Source organism: Lepus europaeus, chromosome 4 (assembly GCF_033115175.1).
Source record: "Lepus europaeus isolate LE1 chromosome 4, mLepTim1.pri, whole genome shotgun sequence".
Lineage (NCBI taxonomy): Eukaryota > Metazoa > Chordata > Mammalia > Lagomorpha > Leporidae > Lepus > Lepus europaeus.
In genome coordinates, this window is record NC_084830.1 from 20,487,091 (window position 1) to 20,493,706 (window position 6,616).

Genomic DNA, 6,616 nt, shown 5'->3' on the forward strand with positions numbered 1-6,616 from the left:
TCATGCGTAGATACATAAACAGTGCTCAAATTTACATAATACAATGAAGGCAGTGACATGAAGAAGGGGCAGAGGTGGGTGAGATGAGTTGGTGTAACGCTAACATTTGTGTATTGGAGAATCTAAAATTGGCTCGTGTCTGTGCAGGCTGCAGCCCTCTTCCCATCTGCATTGTTTATATTCCTTTGGCCTCTCCAGTTAATTAGAACCATTGGATTTCAGAAAGAGATTGGAACTTAAAGGGCTTAAAATCTGTTTTTAATGTTAACTTATTGGCTCCATGAAGCAAATAACATAAGGTCACACCCTGTTCCAAATGAGACTTCAGGAGTTATTCAATCTTTTCTTCTTCAGCCTAAACTTTCTATCACTGATGTGTCTCTCCTTTGGATATTTTTAACCCCTGGAAACATACATTATAAAAGAGTGTCTGGTATGTCTAGATACTAATTTCTGGGTTGACAAATATGGCTGTTTGTTGAAATTTGTTTGGTCTGAGAAAAGGAATATACAGGGCATCTTTCCTATATCATCTTATTTTTAAATTGTACTTATTTTTATCTATTTTTTATTTTGACTTTTATCAAAGTCAATATAATTCATAACATTTCTAAAAATATAATGATACTACCTTCATTCCTTCCTTCCTTCCTTCTTTCCTTCTGATAACATTTTTTTAAATTTACATTATAGTCAGAGGCTGAATGCTTCACCAAATAAGAAGCTTAACAAGAAAAAGTAAAAGTACCATAGTTTAGTGGGAATACAACAAGAACCATAAATAATAATTGATTTAAAAGATGGCTATTTCATCCATACATAATAAATTTTAAAGTAACCATAGATCATTAAAACTATCTACACCATCTTATAAAGCTCATTTGCTTTTTTTTTTTTGTCATTAATTCCATTTGGCCCTAAAATAAAATGCTTAAACACCAGGAATATATACGCAAGAAATTTAAATTACCTATGAAGGATCACCATTAAGAGACGTTGCTTCCATTCCATTATCACCTTTAACTGTGTGTGTGTCCACATGTAATTTCCTTCAGATTCAGTTCAGACAGAGTAGATTTCTTTGGAATCACCTAGCTAAGTTCTAGAGGAGTCTTTTGCACATGTTCTTTCATTTCTTGTTTGTTCCTTTTCTGGATCTTCACATGACCACGTCCTTATTTAGCTATGCTATAATATGATAATAAGATTCAAAAAGCCTAAAGTCCCAACTGACTGCAAAACACATCCTGCCAGGGCCAAACATGCCAGGAAGTGAGAGAATACTTTAGAAGAGCAGAGTGAGGAAGCCCCTTGTTTTGTGTGTGTATTCCACCCCAGTCTCTGGCTGACCCCTGAAACAGGTTCTCCAGGAGAAGAGTTCAGCCATTTAAACCAAGAGAAAAAGAGCTGCAGCCTACAGCAGAAGGAAGAGTGCATGCAATTGTTAATAGCATCCATGGCTATTTCTTTACTGTAGATGTTTAAAAGAAGAGATAGTTATATAAATGCTACCTACTGGTAATATAAATGTAATACTAAGTTCCTTTCTGAAAAAAGTTTATATTTTATCCTGCCTGTTTGATACAATCTTCATTCATCACACCACAATTTCTAACTGAATGGAAGTATGTTTGATGTCCTGCCATTAAAATTCTTCCCGTAGAGTAGAAATTTCCTTCCAGGACACACAAACATCAAGTCTCTCTGTCTTAAGGGAAAAAACACAACAGAAGCTGCATTCAAGTTGTACAATAAGCTGGATTCTCAACAAGTCTAATTTAATAAAGTAACCACTTGGTTAGAGTACAAACTGATTATGGAAATAATATACATTTATCTTGACCTGAAGACAAAAATTCAATTATTTCCCTATGAATTTTGTCTAATATATCCCGTACCTAAAATTTTAAAAATAAAAATAATTATAGACATAAAGGTTTTTCCACTCATCAGTTTGGGATTGATTTTTGCCTTGTAAAAATATCTTCCTAAAGTAATATAGCCCGACTTTTTGTAAAGCTGTTTCTATAACAGTCTTGCAAGTTTAGAAATTTCTCATTTTCTACATAAAATATATAGCAGTTGCCAAGATTAGAGAACAGGTACCCAGGAACCAGATCTTAAAATGAATTTTAAAAGCCACAGGAACATTAGCACTAAAATTGTGCAGATTGTGCATCAGTTAAGCTTCTTTATCTCTGTCTTGACAGGAGAGGAGGGGTTCTGGGTCACAGGAGCCTGAAAGTCTAGAAAAGATTAAAAGCTGGCGTTTTCTTCTGCTAATCCCCCTAATCACTGAGTACCAGCTCCCTTATGTAATGGAACAGAGGTTTCCCAGGCATCACTTCTGAGTATGAATCATACTGCAGGGGCTTAGCTAAAACCCTGCTCTGAAGAAACGCCTTGTGTAGAATCTGTTATCTGTGTATAGTCTTCTAGTTTATAAGCAAACAGAAAATAAAAAAACGGATCATGGATTTATAAGAACTTGGAGTTGGGTTTTTCAGGCTGATCCTAGGATCTCCTGATTAAGATCTAGACCAATGGTTTTTAACTTTTGATTCAAATAAGAAACATGAAGGAAGTTATTACAAAGACGCTTTTCTGCACCCCTTCCTTAGGCAAAGAATCTGTATTTTGAACTACAATATGATCCTAACTCAGGCAATAGCTACAGCATCACACTTGGAGACATCCTGACCCACAAATAATTGGTCTATTGTTCAGAGAAAGATTAAATGTTTGATAACACTCTATGCTGTTTATCAAATTTTACCTCTGTCCCGGTTCTGAAATTTTACAAATTTGCAAACTGTACTACCGACTTATATCATTGCATTTCTTTCATGAGGAATTAAATACCACTTTTTAAAGGTAATACTTATTTTATACCTTAAAATTAGAATTAATTACTAATGTGAGACCACTTTATTAATTCTGGGGAATGTCTGTAAATCGTATTGTTTAGAAAAAATACTAATCATGTTCAAAGGTAAAGCTTAAATATATATTTTATATTGAGTTCAATGTTTTAATGTAGCTCTGAAACTCTGCATAAGTTATTTATGTTACCTCCTTCATTGTGTTTAGGTAAAAATAAATGTTTTATTGAAATAGCAGTTTTTACTGTTTTAATTTTGGGGTTTAATTTCTAGAGGTGAATCCTTAACAATTCACTTTATTAATTACTTCTCGTTATTAAAAAGAAAAAAAATGCCCAGGGATGCTCCACTCAAACTGTCCTTTAAATGCAAATGAAGAGCTCCTAAGAATTACCTGTGCATGGGCTGCACATCAGACCCAGGGATTCAGTAACTCTAGGCTTGGGATTGTTCTGACATGATCATGTTAACCTCCAGGTAATTCCAGTGGACAGCCCGAGTTGAGACTCACTGGTAAACCAATCTTTGTTTCTAGGTTTACAATTCATTGTCTCCATGAAAATGTGCTTACATTTCTATCTCAGCTATGGCTTGGTTTTCTTTTTCCCTTTTGTTTTCTTTCTTCCTTTTTGCTTGCTTTTACTGCCAGTTTCTTTTTGTCCAGACTGACAGTCACAGCATTCTATCCTGTGAAGATGTGGCCTTGCCACTCTAGGGCCAGAATAATTGTTGCTTGACTTTATCTCTCATAATGGATGTAGTATTTTCTTCTAGACTCATTATTTTCATTAGCATATACAAACAATTTGAGGACTGCCAATTGAAAAGAAAAAGGCATGTCTTCACTGTAACTAAATTAAAGCTTGGTTTTCTATTTTTTTCTGTTTCCTTCATCTTTTATTTTTTAGTTTTTTATTTTTATTTATTTAACTTTTATTTAATAAATATAAATTTTCAAAGTACAACTTTTGGATTATAGGGGCTTTTCCCTCCCATAACCTCCCATGGTTTTCTATTAACTACTTCTTCAGTTGTGCAAATGTTTCTTTTTTCCCCATTTACTGATAATAGACACAGACAAAAGTAAAATATCTAAGTCAGTATTTCATAAGCGATGGTTGCAAAACTGTCAAAGTCTACAGTGAGAATGTGAAGAACTAGGAGTAAGTTCTTCATAGCACTCAACAGCTTAAAGACATTTTCTTCATTTTAGATATGCATTTGTTTTACTATTTTGGTGTTAATACATTTTCTTAAAGAATTGATGTTGACAGTAGATGTTGACAGTCTGATATCTTCACAGCTTAATCTGGCAAAATATATTTTGCAACTTTATGTAGGTCTCTATTTTGCATGTCGAATTTACTGATCAATGAGGCTTAAAAGTTGGGAAACATTTGACTTAAATCACTGAGCCAGTTCCCACTTCCACTTTGACCCGCAGTATTTATAAAGTGGCTATTTATCAATCCATAGTTCTATTTCAATTCTTTAAAATGTAGCCATAGCACTTAGAATAATTAAATATGGACTTTGCTTATTTATATTTTGTTCTTTTTTAAAAAATACTTATTGACTTATTTGAAAGTCAGAGTTATATATAGAGAGGAAGAGACAGAAAGAGAGAGACAGATTTTTTACCTTTTGTTTTCTCCCCAGATGGCTGGAATGGCCAGAGCTGGGCCAGGCTGGAGCCAGAATACAAGAGATCCATCCAGGTCTCCCACGTGGGTGGCAGGGTTCCAAACTCTTGGGCCATCTTCTACTGCTTTTCCCAGGCCATTATAAGCTGAGCAGGTGGGACATGAACTGACACCTTTTTGGGATGCCAGTGTCACAGGTGGCAGTTTTACCTGCTTTACCACAATGCTGGTCCCTATATTTAGTTCTTATTGGATGTACATATTGAAATCATATATTTCCGATTTCTCCTTCGAAATATGTTAGGAAAATATTAAGGTCATAATATACATAGTACATTTTTATATTAATTATTTTACTATTGATTGGTTAAAGACATTTGCTGATACAATAGAATTTTTAATCACTTTAATTATACATATATGCTACTGCACATACACAAGTATATAATGTGCATTTTAAAATATTTTTAGAGAGAGATTATTATTCCCAAAAAGTAAGGATTATTTTTCATTTCCAGTGGGAATTTGTTAAAGTGCTTGTTCCCTCATGTCTATACACCAGATATCACTAATATCTGTCATTTGTAGCAATCTATAGAAGAATGTTTTACCTCTAAAAATGTCATATCTTTGGAATTTATGTGCTTGAAATTTGCATTGTCTTTTTTGAGAACTTTATGTTTATGAACTTTCCCCACTTTCTGATTGTTTTATAGTTTTGAATTATTTTTTTCCTATTGTTCTGATAAGAAAAGTGACATTTCAGAGTTCAATGCTTGCCCTAAGATTACACAACCAGTTAGGACTTGCAAAGGTCAGATCTAACCCAAGCAGTTTGGCTCCCTCTTCAAAACTCTTAACCACTCTACTATGACATCACCCAGCTGCTAGGCTGGAAAAGACAGAAGCTGAAAAGCAGGGATAAGAACGTTAGACGGTCAAGGAAGTGAAGATTAGATTTCAGAACCTGTTGGAGGGGTAGCCACTGGTCAGAGATGTAAAGAGGAAATGATGAAATCAAAGACAAATCCATGTGAAAATTCTTGGGTGACTGGGTTAAATTAAAAATGAAGGGAAACAAAAAACTAAATACACTTGGGGAAACTAGGCTTGAGATTGAACGTTGCTATGGAGTTTGTTTGTTTTTCTTCTTGCTTTTGGAAGCCACAAAACCCCGTGCAATGCAGCTGAGCGCTTTATTCCTTCATAAAGACGTGCTCATCATCACATTCAGGCACGGTGGATCCTCGCCAAATGTTTGGTCCTGTCTGAAGATTTTCTCTTCTTCTTGTGATTCTACTGTCACTTCTTTAGTATGTTTCTTACCTAGTAAATCCAAATGTCATTTTTAATGGGCAGTTTTTTCAAAGGTTTTGCTGTAGGAATCATGTTCTACGGTTGCATTTGGGTGTTTTAAAGGGAGAGATAAAACAGTTTCACATTTCCAGGCATGTCTATCTCATCTTTGGTGAGATCCAAGCTAAATGATTTAACCTTTAGAAAATGTCATCCAGAGTTGGAAAGAAAATTCAAACTCATGAGTAAAGCAGCTCTCTAGGTGGTGTCAGACAGGATACATCCTAAGACCCTATTTGGTATGAAAAAATAATGAAAAAAGAAAACAGAGTTCAACCACTAGTACTAGAACAACAACAACAACAACAAATACTAAAAAGGATAAAGTATTACATTGTACATCTAGTGAGTTGTTGTTGTTGTTCTAGTACTAGTGGTTGAACTCTGTAAATAACACACAATTATTCTTAGGTGTTTAAATTTTAACTGAAAAGTGATCCCTGTTAAATTTCAGAGTGGAAAAAGAGAGGGAGGAGATGCACAATTTGGGACATGCACAATCAGACTTGCCCCAAATGATGGAGTTAGAAATGTGCCAGGGGATTCCAATACAATCCCATCAAGGTGGCATGTACCAATGCCATCTCACTAGTCCAAGTGATCAATTTCAGTTCACATTCGATGGCTTGGATAGGTCTAAGAATCAAAGGGATCACACAAACAAGACAAGTGTCTGCTAATACTAACTGATAGAATCAAAAAGGGAGAGAAGGAACCAACATGGGAAGTGGGATA